This window comes from Pan paniscus, chromosome X (assembly GCF_029289425.2).
Source record: "Pan paniscus chromosome X, NHGRI_mPanPan1-v2.0_pri, whole genome shotgun sequence".
NCBI lineage: Eukaryota > Metazoa > Chordata > Mammalia > Primates > Hominidae > Pan > Pan paniscus.
Window position 1 is genome coordinate 20,220,578 of NC_073272.2, and position 19,223 is coordinate 20,239,800.

The window sequence follows — 19,223 nt, forward strand, 5'->3', positions numbered from 1 at the left end:
TCAAAGCAAATGTCCCTAAGCAGAAGGTCATATTTGTGTATATGGGATGGCACATTATAAGGCATCTAATATTACTACTTAATACTAAATTGGACCTATATTAACAGAAGTTCAGTTATTGGTTTTTCTCCATCTTCTCAATCTATACGGATAATTAATTTGTTACTTCCGGTTCACCAGGTCTAAATAAAATTTTAAAAAATTATTCATTTGAGTCAAAGGTAATGCTGCTGAAATTCCTAGTACAAAGGCTCTGATATACAGGGATGAAAATGGAGTGATTGCCCCAGGAGTTCTGGATCCACGTGGGTGAAGCTGGAGGTCACAGCACTGTTACTTTGCATCTGGAGGAGGCAGGAGACTCTGCGAAGCCCTCTGTTGTTGCCTCTGACTCCATTTTCCCTCATTGCTAATTCATTGCTGCTACCTGTAAAATTTTCTAATATGCTTCCACTTTCATTTCCTCATCAAATATTCACCGTTATGAAAAAGAAAATCCTATTGGCTTGGTATGAAGTGGCCAAACTGAGCATGCTGCTACATATTGTTACCAGATTCACTACAGGAATAGATTAAGTGGATTTTATCCCAAATATCTATTTCCTATTACAGTACTGCATCTTTCTAATTTGGTGGCTGCTATGACCTCATACACTGCCTATTTTCCGTGCTTTTCCTAACCAGAAGAGACCCTATTTTTCTCCTTTGCTTGTTAAAGCGAAAATTATTATGCAGCTTTCCATAGATTTGTCCCCAATGTCTTTTAAAAAAATTTTTTTTTCTTTATTTTCTAAAAGTAGCATTGGAAATGTTATCTCCTTCAATTTCATCACCTCTTCATCCTCCTTGGAAACCCGATCCATGGTGGGTATTAAGATCTTTACATTTCTACTGGTTGGGCGATGACTTCATTGCTTTCAAGCCAGCTGGGGGATCTTGTGTGGCAGAGCATCGGACCGAAGCGGAGGTGTGGGTCGTTGCTGCTGCTGCTGCTGCTACTGCTGCAACAGCTCTTTGCACGCGCCCAGCTGCTGTGTAAGGAATCCTCAGGCTGCTAGGTCTTTGCGCCTAACTCACCCAAGGGACCGCAAGCTGCTGGATGAGTGTACGTGTGAGTGTGTGTTGTGTGTGTGCATATGTGCGTGTGTGTGTGCACACGCAGCGGCAACAGTTGGGCAGCAGCAGCAGCAATGGACTTCGATATCATTTTTACCAACAACAGAGATAAACCATCCTCCATCCTGTATTTCTCAGCTCCCGCCCCGAGTGTGTTCTCCCCCTCTTCTCCGACTTCCCCCACCCCAGCCCCCGGCACGGGTCCCTCCGGAGGGAGGGCAGGGTAGCTGCGCTGCAGGCAGGATTCCCTCTTTTTTCCGCAGTGACAGGCGGATTCCGGGGCCTCCTCGCCACCTCCTACCCCCGCAGCCACCCCTTTCTCAGTCACGATCTCCCCACCCCACCACCGTCGACCCTCTCCCTTCTTCCCCGCTCTCCCCCCGGCGTCGGCTCCAGGCTCGGGCCCCGCCCCTCTCAGCCTCTCCAGCCCAGGTTGCTAGGGCTTGGCGGGGCAACCAAACCTGGCGTGCCAGGAGGCGCGGCGCGCGCGTGAGCGCGCAGGCGAGCTTGTATAAGGAACCAGCGTTCTTCGGCTTCGGAGACTCGAGCACGAGCGGCGCGAGCCCGAACCCCAGGACAAGCGCTTCCTCCTCATTGGCTCCTACCAGAAGGGGGCGGGGTAAAGGCGGGATCGGGCAAAACCTGAGGTGCTTTCCCATTGGTCCGAACGGGCCGGCTGGGGCGGGGCAGTTAGCAAAATAGGCTGCGCGTTCGCTTCTGCTAGAGGGCGGGGCCGGAGGTTTCGATTAGTTGTCTCTGCCGCTGGGGAAGGTAAAGCGGCGACGGCGTCCTCAGGAGCTGTGGGGTCCCCTGCTAGAAGTGGGGGACTCGGCGGGGTGAGTAGTCGCGCCGCCACCCGCCCAGCCTTCTTATCCTTACATCGGCCCCGCGTCCACCCAGCTTCTCCTGAGAGTGGAGACCCACCCAGTCCCCCCGGGCGGACAAGAGAAGGGGCGGGGGCGCCAGTCCCCCCGGAACGGGGCGACGCGGTGAGGACGTCCCAGCCCGGAGTAGCCCCTCCTCAGCGCTCCCCTGCGCCTCTGGAAGGGCTTCCCCCGAGGGGCTGGGGCTGTCTTTTGGGGTGTGGGGAGGCGAAAGGGTGTGAAAGAGGGGCGGCGGGTCGAGCCCGCCCCGCGGGGCTCCCCTCAGCGGCGGGTCTGCGGCGTCCCCGCCCCGCCGCTCCCGCGGCACGAGCTCCCCGGGGCTTGCGGCGAGGTAAGCCCCTTCCCGCCGGCGCCGAGGAGGGGCCTGCGCGCCCCAGCCCCCTGCCCGAGTTCGGAGGGAGCCCGAGACTCGCCAGGGGCCGTCAGTCGCGGCCCTGGCCCTTCTGACCTTGGCTGCCCGCGAGGGTGGGCTAGCGACCCGGCGCCGGCCCCGCGGCTCCGCAACCTCCCCCGGACAAGTTTCAGGCGATGCAGTGAAGTTCACGACTGGCATAGTGCGGGGAAGAAGAATGGCCCCTTCTCAGACCTTCATACCTTTTGGACCCTCATAGAAATCGGATTCTGGGATTTGGAACCGTCTCCCAGAATGAACAGGTCCTCCTTGCATTGACACGTTTTGTGCCCACGTTGGGGAAAAAAATAACCTGAACATATTTCAGTGTAAAGGCAGATCTTCCTTGAGGGTTTTGTTTTTCGCTTCATTTGAGTGTTAAAGAACAGATGCCTGAATAAGAAAAGCCTGACCTTAGTATCTCTACAGTGAGATTAGACGGGTGCTGTGATATTTAAGTAGTTGCAGATCAGTATTCTGTTAGCACAATCTGTTTTAATTGGCTGGAATTTAAGCTGATTTTAGAAAGTATTGTTGACACCGAATGATTTCTTTCTGTGCATCTGAATTAGGTTTGTTTGAACGTAATGGTTATATAGTTAATGTAAAAGATTACACAAATTAATTTGTCTGAGAGCGTTTGTCAGAAACAGGAGACAGAGATGTGTATAGAACAGGATTATCGTTTTAGGTAACATCTGCTGGAACATTTCCAGCTTGTTTCTTTCTTGCTGTAGGGTTACAAAAAAGACATCTTCACCGAGGCTATTCGGAATTACATGTGAGTGACACTTAGATGTAAATTTGTTTTTATTTCCTTCAAGTGTTTTAAAATGTTTTATTCACAAAATGTGAAGAGGCTATATTTACTTGTTCCTGTATCTTAGTGTTGAAGGGGATAGTATGATCTTATGATTAACAATCCAATTAGGGTCCATTAATAATAGATTTTTTAAAAAGGCGTGCTGCTTTTCGAGACTATGATAGGTTGAGTACCTAGCAAGACTTCTAATTTCTTTTTATTAAAAGTACTATTTTAGGATTGAGAATTTTTGGCGTTGACACTGAAACCAGGAATAAGGAAGCCTGCAGCAGTCTTAGCAGTTTGACACCACCAGTAGGTGTTTCTGTTGACAAATGCAGAGAAGAGAACATTTGGGAAGGAAATCTTTTTTTCGGGGCGGGGGTGGGGGGGGGAGGTGAGGGTGGTTGAGGGGGGAAGGAGCCAGAAGAGCTAATGCTGCCAGCACTGTATGCTGAGCATTTCACAAGTACAAGGAAACCTAATTAGGGAAAAATTCCGTTTGGCTGTATTAAATAATAGAACTCCAAAAGAGGCACACTAAATAAAGTTAACCATTCCAAGAGTGTTAAATATTATCTGCCATTTCAGAGTAGTTGGGGGTTCCTCAATTGGAGAGGGTATCAAATCTCTTTGAATTGTCTTGCCTTTTTAACATAGTCAATGCAGCGATTAATTTGCTAGATGTATATATATCAAACAGTTGAGCATTCCAGTTTTGTTGTTTAGCATATTTCCTAAGCCTAAATTTTTAAAAATCAAAATCTGATATATTTTTTTAAAATTTGAAATAGAACTCTTTGTCCAGAGAGTAATTCCTTTTTTCCTGGCTGAGTCTTAAAATTTATTCATGATTTAGGGGTTTGTGATTGGTATTTTTTTACCCCTTTTTCTCAGGTTTTTGATTTTTTCTTATGCAAGTTCCCTAAGTCTGCCTTTGTTTATATTGTAATTTTCTTGGAATTATTTAAATCAGAGTGTGGCATCTATTGTGTCCCCTGGGGTTTTAAAAGGAAAGGCTCCCATTGAAAGAAATTGCAGGGCCGTCTCGCATAGATGGGTAATAGAAGGTTGACTGATTGCGAATCAGATGTATTCGGTTGCAAATATGCTGCTTGGGGTTAAGGCAGTTTCAGTTAACGGGAACCAGATTTTACGTGGTGTTTCTACTTTGAAGGTACAGTATTGTTACATTACAAACTGAAAGACAGAGGTGGAGAAATTCCTTTAAGTATCACCCCTAGCCTTGTTTCACCACTGTGTCCAGGAATCTATGAGAGACCGTTAACAATAGCTGCATTGTTGGAAATGACAGTGGCTTCTCTTGCAGAAAGTTAACCTTTCATTATGATTTTCATTTCAATTTACTTTGTAAAAGAAAATTTAGCTTTATCTGAGAAATTGGCTGTAAGAAATTTGCAAAGAGAGCAAGGAAAATAGGTTTTCTTCAACGTGTCTGTTAAAATTCACATTCTCTCCCCTTCCGTTTTGATAACTGGTGGTGATCTTTATTTCCTCTAGATATTAGGTATGCTAACAACAGTACCTGATTTTTGGCAGTTACTGTGGGAATATGGCTTTTTTATGTAATAAATTGATGTCAAATAATAATATGAGGCTTTTAGGAATAATTAATTCACATGCATAGATCTAAAACATGAGGGAAATCTTTTAGATAACCCTTCACTTTGGTACAAGAATAGCACAATTTGAAGTATTAAGTTGCTTTCTAAGTAGAAAAAGCTATTTACTCAGAATTGGGTAATTTTAGATTTTAAAGTTTTTTTTTTTTTGCAACATCAAATAATTTGGTAACATCAAATTTCTTGTTAAAGGAGGAGATAGAATCTCACAGATTCTTTATCATCTGATCATGGCATCAGTTGGACTACATTTCAACTTAGGACAATAATGCAATTAAAAGACTACATTTAAACTTTCTTTTTGGAGGTTTTTCTAATTTGCTTTCAATCTCAAGCCCAACGTTAGAAATCTTTTGTTGGTGACGCACAATTTTAGTGTTCAGATTTTAGGTTTTGATCGTTTTTAGAATTTTTTTTATGTGTGTAGAGTAGCGCATGGATGACTGAATTAATCAAAGATCTGGCCTCATTTCTCATTCAAGTTTGTACATTTCACACTGAGATACGAGCTTGGGTGCAATTCTGTTGGTGGGTGTGAAAGCTGAGGGTAAGGACCTTCTACCTAGAGACTGATAACATTTAAATATTTCAGATTTGGGAATTAATAGAAAGTTATTTATTAGGTTAAAAGGAACTAGCCCATTCAGGTATTTGAAAATGATTGTCAATACTTTGAATTAAGCTCTTAGAAACATTGGGGTTTGAGATAATCCTAATCAGGGTCAGGTTTTGGGTGTGGTCTCTCTTTTGGGCAGTCTTCTCTGTAATAATTATAATACTCCATCTATTGAGCCTTACTGCATGCCAGACACTGTGACAAGTAATTTATTTGCATGAATACATGTGTGTTCTCACAACAGCTCTATGAAGTAGATCTTCTTACCTCCTGTATACATGTCAAATGGGCTCAGAGAAATAAAGTACTTTGCTCAGATTACCCAGCTAGTCATCAGAAACAGCAAAATTGCCATCCAAACTGGTCTGACTTGAAGCCGTGCTCTTCAAAACCATGCTTTCTGCTTCTCTTTAGGAAACTGATTTCCCAAGCATATTTATTTTTGACACCGGGTCTCACTCTGTTGCCCAGGCTGAAGTGCAGTGGTGTGATCACAGCTTGCTGCACCCTTAACTTGGCAGACTCAATGGATCCTCCCATGTCAGCCTCCTAGTAGCTGGAGACTACAGGCACGTGCTCCCATACCAGGCCAATTTTTCTTTATTTTTAATAGAGGCGGGGTCTCATGATGTTGCTCAGGCTGGTCTTGAACTCCTGGCGTCAAGCGATCCTCCTGCTTTGGCCTCCCAAAGTGCTTGGACTACAGGCATGAGCCACCGCCAGGCCCACCCCAAGGGTATTTTGAGTTCCTACTGTATATTATGCCTCGGGTGTACTGAAGGTATACATATGCTTCTTGGAGTTCATGGGCTACATTGGCAAGGCTGCTGGACCTTTAGTCACATGGGGGACTGAACTTAGATCCATCAGGACTGCTAGATAGGACAATTGGAAGTGCAGACTTTTCTAACCAGAGGGTCAGACTTTTCTAACAGAGGTTCTGTTTCTTCATAAATGAAGGCTGTACATAATCATGCCAAAAATGAGGTAGTTGTTTCTAATTAGCTACTTGGTATTTCATGTTTCTGGATATTGCATTATAACTTTTGATGGACTTTGATTACATTTGCTACACTAATAAAGGCTACGAAGATACTCCTTGAATTCAATTTTGTGGCTTAGATATACCCTTGAAGTAAAATGGCAGCCATTATAATTTGCAGATGGGCACCTCTTGTGTAATTATGACCAGTGAAATAAAATCTGGAGGTAAAGTCTATAGAGATATATTATTATTGTGTGTGCGTGTTTTTTTGAGATGGAGTCTCGCTCTGTTGCCTAGGCTGGAGTGCAATGGCGTGATCTCGGCTCACTGCAACCTCCGTCTCCTGGGTTCAAAGGATTCTCTTGCCTCAACCTCCCAAGTAGCTGGGATTACAGGTGCATGCCACCACGCCCAGCTAATTTTTTTGTATTTTAGTAGAGACGGAGTTTCACCGTGTTGCCCAGGCTGGTCTCGAACTCCTGAGCTCAGACAGTCCACCCGCTTCAGCCTCCCAAAGTGCTAGGATTACAGGCATGAGCCACTGCGCCCACCGCTTGTTGTGTGCTAATACAGAGGTTGGACTCTGAAAATTTTTCTACATGAAAGTAGAACTTTCTGCTATTTAAAGCTTCTTGTGATTAAAACAAATTTTCTTTAAATTTTTAATTTTTTTTTTCTTTTTTTTTTGAGATGAGTCCCCCACTCTGTTGCCCAGGCTGGAGTGCAGTGATGGGATCTCGGCTCGCCGCAACCTCCGCCCCCCGGGTTCAAGTGATTCTCTTGCCTTAGCCTCCTGAGTAGCTGGAATTACAGGCGCCTGCCACCACGCCTGGCTAATTTTTTTTGCATTTTTAGTAGAGACGGGGTTTCACCATGTTGGCCAAGTGGTCTCGAACTCCTGACCTCAGGTGATCTTCCTGCCTCGGCCTCCCAAAGTGTTGGGACTACAGGCATGAGCCACCACACCTGGCGGTGATTTTTTTTTTAAAACAAGACCCATCACTAAGAGAACTAAACAGTTATGTGCCCTAAAGGAACACTTAGAAGTCCATGTTAGGAAAAAAGAAAACTTAACATCTTTTTCTGTAATCGATTAAAATCACTTTTGTTACCTATTTAAGTTAGAAAGTGCTGATGAATACTGTAGAGCCTCAGGGCCAGAAATATCTTGGCCAAAGCAGGACCATATTTCTACACAGATGGGACCTGTGTGTTAATTTTGTTGATTTCTTTTTTTTTTTTTTTTTTTTTGAGACGGAGTCTCGCTCTGTTGCTCAGGCTGGAGTGCAGTGGTGCGGTCTCGGCTCACTGCAAGCTCTGCCTCCTGGGTTCACGCCATTCTCCTACCTCAGCCTCCGGAGTAGCTGGGACTACAGGCGCCCGCCACCATGCCTGGCTAATTTTTTTTTTTGTATTTTTAGTAGAGACGGGTTTCACCGTGTTAGCCAGGATGGTCTCGATTTCCTGACCTCGTGATCTGCCCACCTCGGCCTCCCAAAGTGCTGGGATTACAAAATTTTGTTGATTTCTTTATAACGTAATGGAGGTGTACTTTACATACCATAAAACTCACCTTTTTAGTGTATGATTCAGTTATTTTTAAGTTAATTTATGGAGTTGGTGTGACTATCATTACAATCCAGTTTTAGAACATTTCCATCACCCCCCAAAATTCTCTCCTGTCAATGAGTTTTTTTTAACCTTATTTACTTGCTTCACCTAGACCTCTCTTTTTTTTGAGACAGGGTCTCACTCTGTTGCCTAGGCTGGAGTGCAGTGGTGTGATCTCACCTCACTGCAACCTCCACCTCCCAGGCTCGAGCGATCCTCCCACCTCAGCCTCTTGAGTAGCTGGAACTACAGGCACATGCCACTGCACCTAGCTAATTTCTTTCTTTCTTTCTTTCTTTTTTTTTTTTTTTTGAGATGGAGGCTTGCTCTGTCACCCAGGCTGGAGTGCAGTGGTGTGATCTTGGCTCACTGCAACCTCTGCCTCCTGGGTTCAAGCGATTCTCCTGCCTCAGCCTCCTGAGTAGCTGGGATTACAGGCATGTCCACCATGCCCGGCTAATTTTTGTGTTTTTAATAGAGACAGGGTTTCACCATGTTGGCCAGGCTGGTCTTGAACCCCTGACATCAGGTGATCTGCCTGCCTCAGCCTCCCAAAGTACTAGGATTATAGGCATGAGCCATCATGCCTGGCCCACCTGGCTAATTTTTGTATTTTTAGTAGAGACAGGATTTCACCATGTTGGCTAGGCTGGTCTCGATCTCCTGGGCTCAAGCAGTCTGCCTGCTTCGGCCTCCTAAAGTGCTAGGATTACAGGTGTAAGCTACCGTGCCTGGCCAACCTAGATCTTTTTGTCATCAGATACTGACAAATGAAATCATGTAGATCTTAAAAGATGTCTTTTTTTTTTTTTTTTTTTGAGACAGGATCTCAACTCTGTCACTCAGGCTAGAGTGCAGTGGTGTGATCACGGCTCACTGCAGTCTCCACCTCCCCAGGCTCAAGTGATCCTCCCACCTCAGCCTCCTGAGTAGCTGGGACTACAGGTGCAGGCTGCCATGCCTGGCTAATTTTTTTGTATTTTGTAGAGATGGGTTCTCACAGTTTTGCTCAGGCTGGTCTTGAACTCCTGAGTTCCCTACTTTGGCCATTCCCCTACTTTGGCCTCCCAAAGTACTGGGATTACAGGCATGAACCACTGTGCCTGGTCTAAAAGATGTCTTTAAAAAATATCTTCTGGAGACCAGGCGTGGGTGGCTCACGCCTGTAATCCCAGCACTTTGGCAGGCTGAGGCGGGTGGATCATTTGAGGTCAGGAGTTTGAGACCAGCCTGGCCAACATGGTGAAACCCCGTCTCTACAAAAAATACAAAAATCAGCTGAGTGCAGTGGTGTGCACCTGTAGGCCCAACCTCCTGGGAGGCTGAGGTGGGAAGATGGCTTGAGCTTGGGAGGCAGAGGTTGCAGTGAGCCAAGATCGTATCACTGCACTCCAGCCTGGGCAACAGGAGTGAAACCCTGTCTCAAAAAAAAAAAAAGAAAAGAAAAGAAAAAAAATACACTTCTCGGCCGGGCCTGGTGGCTCACGCCTGTAATCCCTAGCACTTTGGGAGGCCGAGGCAGGCGGATCACCTGAGGTCGGGAGTTCGAGACCAGCCTGACCAACATGGAGAAGCCATCTCTACTAAAAATACAAAATTAGCCGGGCCTGGTGGCGCATGCCTATAATCCCAGCTACTCGGGAGCCTGAGGCAGAAGAATTGCTTAAACCTGGGAGGTGGAGGTTGCGGTGAGCCGAGATTGCATCATTGGACTCCAGCCTGAGCAACAAGAGCGAGACTCCGTTTAAATAAAAAAAAAATTTTTCACACACAGTATCATTTCATAATGCTTTTTGTATTTTCAAAAATTCTTGCCTATGCATAATACATAGCGGAATTTAAAGGATCATAACTGCAAATGATATAAATTACCTTGTGTTTGTGGCTTAAATTTTATTTTCATTTGATCTTTTTTAAACCAAATAAAATACAACATTCTTGGTGATATATTGGGAATGCAGGGAAAATAAATGAAGGTAAAAGTAATGTAATTATTGTGCAAGAAAAAGTTACTTTCAAATGTAAGAGCACAGGGAAACAATTGGTTTTCTTGATTTTAAGCTAATGACATTGTGCATTTTGTTGTTTGAACCTCTAATCCCGCTTGACAGATCCATGCCTAATGCGCGTGTCGTAGAGCAGGCTTCATCAAATTTAGGTATTTAGACACTTTGTCTACTTCAGACTGGATTGTGATGGGATTTGCAAACAGCTTAACATGCAAGGTACTGTAACTGCCTTTTCCTGCCTGCATCATTTTCTTCTTAGTTACCTTCTAGGGTGGGCTGAGGAATAAGGCCAGCTTAGGAACGGGAAGTCTCATCAGCACAGGCTGATCCCCACTTGTGCAGGTTTCCTCCTTTGCTCAGTGTATTGCTTGGGTAGACGGACACTGCTTAGGGATGTTATTTTTTTGGGTACATATAGGAGAGGAATGTAATGGTTTGGTTAGAAGTAAAGTGTTTTGGAAAATGTATCTAATTTTCTTTGCTTTTAGATGAACATTTCTCTATGGAAAGTGACCCTTATATGTACCAGGCAGGTAAATCAATAACTCCTTGTGTGGTTGGTTGTGTCTGGATTTTTAATGGCAAACAGGTTAGACACACGGCACTGGTCTGATATTAATATTTTACTGTCAGTTCAATCATAACTGGTTTGAAATAGGCATAGGTAACATGAAGTGCCAGTGTAACTTGATTTTGATAGTAAGAACAACTTTGGTTTCTGGAAATTAACAAAACATATATAAATAATATATATTGTTTAAAAGGATTATGTTATTTTAGGTAAGTTGCAATTTTATATATCAGTTTTAAACTGTATATTTTGTATTATGGGCCAGGCATGGTGGCTCATGCCTGTAATCCCAGCACTTTGGGAGGCCAAGGTGGGCGGATCCCTTGAGGTCAGGAGTTCGAGACCAGCCTGGACAACAAGGTGAAACCCTGTCTCTACAAAAAATACAAAAATTAGCTGAGTGTGGTGGCACGCACCTGTAATCCCAGCTACTCAAGAGGCTGAGTCGGGAGAGTCCCATGAACCTGGGAGGCAGGGGTTGCAGTGAGCCAAGGTCGCACCACTGTACTCCAGCCTGGGCCACAGAGTGAGACTCTATCTCAAAAAAGAAGAAAAAGATTTTGTATTATATTTAAAGATTAGGTTCTTGGAAGTATGAGATTGTATTTTGATAATTAAAGTAAACATATACAGTCTCATGAGGAAGATATGACAGATAAAAAAAGGTGGTGAGTAATAGTTGAAGAACAACTTACTGACCCGGATTTACCTGATTACCCTGACATTGCTGATTTTAGAAACTAATTTCCTGATGAGTAGAATCTTTCAAAGATTACCAGAGGCTGGGTCAGATGTGACATATCCTAGAATTTATCCACACCCTCAGACACACACCCCACCAAGGTTTGTCAGCCGCTTATGGGATATATTAACTTTAATTGCTAGTAATTATTATTCCTAATATTACCACTAAATTCAAGTTTAGCAATGCAAATGAAAAGAAAAAATTTGATTTTAATTGTACTTACTGAAAATAGTTGGGGTAGACAAAAGCTAATTTTGTGCAAATAATTATTTTATACTTTATCAATTATTTATTTCTCAAATAACCTGTCCTACATCCTGAGGCTCTGTCCTTCATTCATTTAACAAATATTACTTAATGATTCTGTATTGTGTGCCAGACTTTGCTGGAGACTACATGGAGTGATAAAATGTAAGTAGGCCCTGCCCTCAAAAAATTAATTAATTAATTTTTGAGACAGAATCTCACTCTGTCTCCCAGGCTGGAGTGCAGTGGTGCGATCTTGGCTCACTGCCACCTCCGCCTCTTGGGTTCAAGCGATTTTTGTGCTTCAGCCTCCCAAGTAGCTGGGACTACAGGTGCGTGCCTCCACACCTGGCTAATTTTTGTATTTTCAGTAGAGACGGGGTTTCACTATGTTGGCCAGGCTGATTTTGAACTCCTGACCTCAAGAGATCCACCCACCTTGGCCTCCCAAAGTGCCATGATTACAGGTGTGAGCCGGCCAAAGAATTTAGTCTTGAGATGGAGGCAGAGGAGAACTGCAGAACACTATGGGAGTGTACTTGACCCTTGAACAAGGTAGGGGTTAGGGTGCTGACTCTCACGCAGTCAAAAATCCAAGTATAACTTTTGACGCCCCCAAAAACTTAACTACTAAAATGGCCTACTGTTGACTGGAAGCCTTATTGGTAATATAAATAGTCAATTAACACATTGTTTTGTATGTTATATGTATTATGTAGTATATTCCTACAGTAAAGTAAGCCAGAGAAGAAAATGTTATTAAAATCATAGGAAGAGAAAAGATACTTACTATTCATTAAGAGGAAGTGGATCATTATAAATGTGCTCATCGTCTTCACATTGAGTAGGCTGAGGAGGAAGAGGGAGGGGTTGTCTTGCTGTCTCAGCAGGGGCAGAGGTGGAAGAGGTGGAGAAGGTGGAAGGGGAGGCAGGAGAGGGAGGCACACTCAGTGTAATTTATATTGAAAAAAAATCTGGGTATAAGTAGATCCATGCAGTTCAAACCTGTGTTGTTCAAGGGTCAACTGTATGTAACAGGGTAGGGTTGGAGAGTCTGTCCTTGGGGGAAGAGGTGGGAAGGTCGCTCTGAGGAAGTAACATTTAAGTGAGACCCTAAGAATGAGAAGGACCTGGTCTAGTTGGGGAAATAAGTTTTCCAGACAGAAGGTGCAAATGTGATGAGGCAAGGTGAGAGAGCTGGGGTTTTTGCACAACAGAACCTTTTAAAGAACTGAAAGAGGGCCGGGCATGGTGGCTCACACCTGTAATCCCAGCACTTTGGGAGGCTGAGGCAGGCAGATCACTTGAGCCCAGGAGTTTGAGACCAGCCTGGGCAACATGGCAAAACCCCATTTCTACAAAAACGCAAAATTAGCCAAGTGTGGTGGTATGTGCCTGTAGTCCCAGCTACTCCCAGAGAGTAAGCTGGGAGGATTGCTTGAGCCCAGGAGCTGGAGGCTGCAGTGAGCCGTGATTATGCCACTGCACTCCAGCCTGGGTGACAGCGAGACTCCTGACTCAAAAAAAAAAAAAAAAAAAAAAAAGAACTGAAAGAAATCTAAAACGACCAGAAAATAGAGAAACAGGCATTGAAGCAGAAGTTGGCAGCAGGGGCCAGGTCTTGAAAAGGCTTAGTAGGCCATTTTGCTGGGTTTTTGAACTTGTCCTAAATCTCCTGGGAAACGGTTGAAGATTTTAAGGAGGGGTGTGACATGAAATGAAATGCTACAAAACCCAAGAATTTTAGTTCAATGGAACCTTGGTAATTTACCAGAAAGGTCATAATCTCTGCAAAGTAAAATATTCTTCCCTTGTTTCATTAAAATTTTTGTAACTCCTTTCTTGATTGATTGTCGTCTGTGGTACTCCTTTCATTGTTTTTGTAGAAATTCCCTTTAATTTTCTAAAGGTACCTTTTCTTTTATCCCTCACTGTTCTGTTAACCTTATATAGGAATGTCATTTCTATTTATAACTGAATTAGAATATTTTTTCTAACAGCTTTAGCTCTCTTCCATATTTAAACTTAAAATTCTTTGCTGTTTTTTTCCCTCCAGACACCTTTAATCTGCTCGAAGTATTTAATGTTTTAACGAAATGTTTCATTAAGTTTGCTTTATTCTTTTGTTCTTCCAAATACAGTGTCTTAGATCTAGTTTAATATTTCTCAGCATTTATGCTATTTCATGTTTTATGAAATCACATGTGAGCACCCAGAATGTTTTTAGAAAATTTTGTTACTATTGTATAGGAGCACTACTCTTCATCAGGAGCACCATTTTCAAATCTGGTTCACATTCTGTGGCCTTATCTTTTACATTAAATTGGTCTCTGTTAAACATTTTATGTTCAGGTGGGCTTATGTATATATAAGTGCTATAAAGGTGTTATTTTTTATATCCTGATTTGTTTCTTTCTCCGACAATAAATGCCCCTACATGCTGAATTCTTTTTAGGAAATCTTTGCCATACTAAGTTTGTGATTGCCTTGGTGATTGTGTGAGCATTCATTCAAGTTTTTCTTGGTGTAAAGTTGTTAGCTCATGCCTGTAAAGAATACTGTTGCCCACTGTTCCTCTCCACATATACGAAGAATAACTGCAGCATCACCTCCTTCAAATAGTTCCTTGGAAATCTACATAGTGATTCAGGCTTGAATTGAGTTCGCTTTTGCCATGAGTTATTTTCTTTCTTTCTTTTCTTTTTTTTTGAGACGGAGTCTTGTTCTCTCGCCCATGCTGGAGTGCAGTGGCGCAATCTCGGCTCACTGCAACCTCCGCCTCCCGAGTTCAAGCGATTCTCCTGCCTCAGCCTCCCGAGTAGCTGGGATTACAGGCATGTGCCCCCACGCCCGGCTAATTTTTGTATTTTTAGTAAAGACGGGGTTTCACCATGTTGGCCAGGCTTGTCTCAAACTCCTGACCTCATGATCTGCCTGCCTTGGCCTCCCACAGTGCTGGGATTGCAGGCGTGAGCCACCATGCCTGGCCTGAAGAGGTACACTTAACAGGCACTTAAGGGGACTGGGAAAGGAAATGACTCTTGAGTGCTTGTGAAGAGTCTTAAAGGAAGTCCAGAATGTCAGGTGCAGGTAAAGGGTTTACAGGCAGAGGGTGCATTAAAAGACAAGGATCTGGCTGGCCGCGGTGGCTCATGCCTGTAATTCCAGCACTTTGGGAGGCTGAGGCCGGTGGATCACGAGGTCAGGAGTTCAAGACCAGCCTGGCCAACATGGTGAAACCCCCGTCTCTACTAAAAATACAAAAATTAGCCGGGCGTGGTGGTGTGTGTCTGTAGTCCCAGCTACTCAGGAGGCTGAGGCAGGAGAATCTCTTGAACCCTGGAGGCGGAGGTTGCAGTGAGCCAAGATTGCACCACTGCCCTCCAGCCTGGGCGACAGAGCGAACCTCCGTCTCAAAAAAAAAAAAAAAAAAAGACAAGGATCTAAGGATGGGCATATAAAGCTGGGAGAATTGCAAGAAGTAATGTTTATTTATGTATTACATGCTTTGCTTTGATGTTTGTACCCTAGCTATATCCCAGGATCTTTTCTACTGTAAGCTCCGTGGAGGCATGGAGTGTTGACTGTTGTACCCTCAGTATGTGGCACATTGCCTTGCACATAGGAAGTGCTCAATAAACACTTCCCTTATCAAAGGTGCCCCTTTTTGCCCCCCCCCCCACCCCCCACCATTTCCTCATGTCTGTATCTTCTTCCTTGTGCAGTGGTATATCAGGTGCCTATCCAGTGGATCCTCCTCTCTGCTTACCCTATAGATATGCCTGTCCTGTGTCTGTTACCTGTGTAAGATATGTAATTGTTATAATTGGATCCACACTGGTAAATGAGTAGGTGCTAATAGCTCTCTGTGGGGCTCCAGAATCTTTTCTACCAACATTTACGGTATGGCAGATGAAGGGGAAGCCAAAGGTGACAACTACCAGAGTGACATATCTGAGCTTTTTTTCATGATTTATTGCATGAATTCATTGAAATGCTGAGTTCTATTCCATAATGGGGGTGTGTGTGTGTATGTGTATGTGTATCTACATTGTACAATACAGGCATACTTTGGAGATAGTTTTGGTTTTAGACCACCACCGTAAAGCAAATATTGCCATAAAGCAAGTCACACAAATTTTGTGGTTACTGAGTGCATATAAAAGCTTTGTTGGCTGGGCGTGGTGGCTCACGCTATATCCCAGCACTTTGGGAGGCCAAGGCAGGCAGATCACCAGAGGTCGGGAGTTCGAGATCAGCCTGGCTAACATGGTGAAACCCCATCTCTACTAAATATACAAAATTAGCTGGGTGTGGTGGCTCGCACCTGTAATCCCAGCTACTCGGATGGCTGAGGCAGGAGAATCGCTTGAAGCCAGGAGGTGGAGGTTGCAGTGAGCTGGGATTGCACCACTGCACTCCAGTCTGGGCGACAGAGTGAGATTTGGTCTCCAAAAAAAAAAAAAAAAAGCTTTGTTTATACTATACTGTAGTCTATTAAGTGTGCAATAACATTATGTCTAAAAAAAAAAGCACATACTTTAATTAAAAATAATTTATTGCCAAAAAATGCTAGCAATAATTTGACCCTTCAGTGACCCATAACCTTTTTGCTGGTGGTGGGTTTTGCCTTAGTATTGATGGTGACTGACTGATCAGGATGGTGGTTGCTGAAGGTTGGGGGATCTGTGGCAGTTTCTTAAAATAGGACAGCAATGAAGTTTGCCATGTCTGTTGACTGTTCCTTTCATTGTAGGTTCTTCTGTAGCATACGATGCTGTTTGATAGCGTTTTACCCACATTAGAACTACTTCTCCAAGCCTGCTGCTGCTTTATCAACTAAGTTTATAGAGTAGTCTATTTTTGAAATAGTCATTTCAAAAATGTTTAAGGCATCTTTACCAGTAGATTTCATCTCAGAAAAACAGTTCCTTTGTTCTTCCATAAGCAGCAACTCCTTTGTCCATTCATGTTTTATCATGAGATCACAGCAATTCAGTCATATCTTCAGGCTCCTCTTGCCTTGGCCTCCCAAAGTGGTAGGATTGTAGGTGTGAGCCACTGCACCTGGCCATATCATATTTTTTTGTGTGTTTTGGGTTTTTTTAGACGGAGTTTTGCTCTTGTTGCCCAGGCTGTAGCACAATGGCACTATCTTGGCTCACTGCAACCTCCGCCTCCCGGGTTCAAGCAATTCTCCTGCCTCAGCCTCCCAAGTAGCTGAGATTACAGGCATGTGCCACCACACCTAGCTAATTTTGTATTTTTAGTAGAGACGGCGTTTCACTGTGTTGGTCAGGCTGGTGTCGAACTCCTGACCTCAGGTGATCCACCCACTTCAGCCTCCATATAATCTTTATGTCTTTAAATGGGTATGTCTTTCCTTCTGCTAGGCTGTTAGTGCTGGTATTTGAGTTAATCTAGTTAGGAATTGGTGTAGCCAAGTCCAAGGTTGTACTACTCACCAAATGACAGCCAATAAGTTAAGAGACAAGGTGTTGGCTCAAAGAAAGCAACCTTATTTGGAGAGCCAGCAACCTGAGAAGATGGTGGACTAGTAATGTCCTAAAGAACCATCTTAATACGAATTTTCGCCTCCTTTTATGTTAGAGGAAGAGGGAAGAGGGAGGAGGTTGAGGTCAAGAGATGACTATGATGACCATAGACATCTGGGTGGCAGTGAGGGTCTGTGGAGGTTGTGAAACTTCTTTGTCCTTGGTCAGGTCACAATACTATAAATCTTTAACATGGCTGGGCATGGTGGCTCACTCCTGTAATCCTAGCACTTTGGGAAGCTGAGTCAGGCAGATAACTTGAGTCTAGGAGTTCAAGACCAGCCTGGGCAACATGGCGAAACACCGTCTCTATCAAAAATACAAAAATTAGCTGGGTGTGGTGGCACACACCTGTAGTCCCAGCTACTCAGGAGGCTGAGGTGGGAGGATCACCTGAGCCCAGGAGGTCGAGGCTGCAGTGAGCCATGATTGCACCACTGCACTCTAGCCTGGGTGACAGAGTGAGACCCTGTCTCAAAAAAAAAAATCGTTAACAACGTTGTTACTTGTGTGTACACTGCCCCTATCTCTTCAGGGGTTTTCAGAAGGGACTATTTGCTTTAAACTATAAACTGAATTTCTCCCATAGTTAGATGGTTTCACTGGGTGGTGGTGGGGGGGCTTAGAAGCAAAATGATGTTAGTCATGCTAGGCTTCCTTTTCACTGTTACATTGGGCTGGATTTGAGTTTTTTTGTGTTGTTATGGTTAACCTAGTGTACCCCAGTTTTCAAATTCTCTTAGAGATACTTTGTGATCAGGGTGGGAATTGGTTTACCAGAACAGTGTCTGTTCCAGTCTAAATTTCAGGTCTCCCCTTCGAAGTGTGCTTTAGTGAGGGTCTCTTTACATACTCTTGATTTTCTCCCGTCCCTTCAGTGATATTCTGCTCTTACTGTTCCTGGAAGTTTGTTTGCTTGAAGGTGGGGAGGGGTGATAGGATGTGGTCTCTGTTCTTGATTAAGCCTCAGTTTCAGGCCTGACTCTCAGGATCTTGCCCCTTCCTTGGCTGTTGTATTGGGCTCAATGTGGAATCCTACCCCTCTCCCAGGACTTGGGCCCCCACCCCTCCTCCCTGCTGCTCTGATTTTTCACTATTGTCTTAAGGGTAGAAGTAACCATTGTCCTTTCTGTCACAGTGAAGGCTTGTCTTCCTGAGTGGAGATAGGGGAGAGTGATCTGAGGGTAGTGTCCAGCCTCTCAGGCTTAGCTGCTGCCCACCCCCAGGTTTGCATCACAGTGAGCCTACCTCAGGACTCTTAGAGCTCTGAGTGCGTGGGGTGGGGGGGTTGGAGGAGGAAGACCCTACAGGAAGTTGAGGTATCATATCCTCAATTTCTGTGACCCCCAGTGGTTTCACACTCTTTTCAGCAAGCCACATTGGATTTCACGCATTTACTGACTCTTCTACCCGTTCTTTTTGGTGTCCAGCTGTACTCTCCAACAGGTGAGCACATGGTCGTCTCCTCCCTCCCTTCAGGTACTCTCCTTAGTTGTTGAGCCAACTGGTTGCTCTGTTGGTTTTTTTGTTTTGTTTTGTTTTGTTTTGAGACGGAGTTTCGCTCTTTCGCCCAGGCTGAAGTGCGGTGGCGCGATCTCGGCTCACTGCAAGCTCCGCCTCCCGGGTTCACGCCATTCTCCTGCCTCAGCCTCCCGAGTAGCTGGGACTACAGGTGCCCGCCTCCACGCCCGGCTACTTTTTTTGTATTTTTGGTAGAGACGGGGTTTCACCATGTTAGCCAGGATGATCTCAATCTCTTGACCTCGTGATCCGCCCGCCTCGGCCTCCCAAAGTGCTGGGATTACAGGTGTGAGCCACCGCGCCTAGCGCTCTGTTGGGTTTAAAGAAAGTCTTGAATTTGAAATTAGTTCAGCTCTTTTTCATTGTAGTTCTCTTATTCCAGGGTTTAAGCCAGAAATTTGGTTACTCTTAAAATTTTAACATGAGCGTTTCCTTAAGTCTAAGCTTAATTATTATTCCTGTCCTCCTGAATAAGACCAAGAGTTTGGAATGATTTACTCCTTAACCGTCAGCCCCTCTTCCATGTTA

At 44.3% G+C, this 19,223-nt stretch overlaps 1 protein-coding gene across 11 annotated transcripts in view; it reads left to right on the forward strand.

The window, feature by feature from the left end:
- Positions 1-1,823: 1,823 nt before the first annotated feature.
- CDKL5 (cyclin dependent kinase like 5) overlaps positions 1,824-19,223 on the forward strand; it is a 209,039-nt gene continuing 191,639 nt past the window's right edge. For 2 of the 11 annotated variants that reach the window (XM_055106649.1, XM_034949848.2), the window contains exon 1: positions 1,836-1,952. The gene's annotated coding sequence lies outside the window, so the exon portion shown is untranslated. Of the gene's footprint in view, positions 1,953-2,518; positions 2,655-18,093; positions 18,621-19,223 lie in introns of those variants that run through there. The other 9 variants (XM_034949844.2, XM_055106646.1, XM_014343397.3 and 6 more) reach the window with 9 other exon arrangements.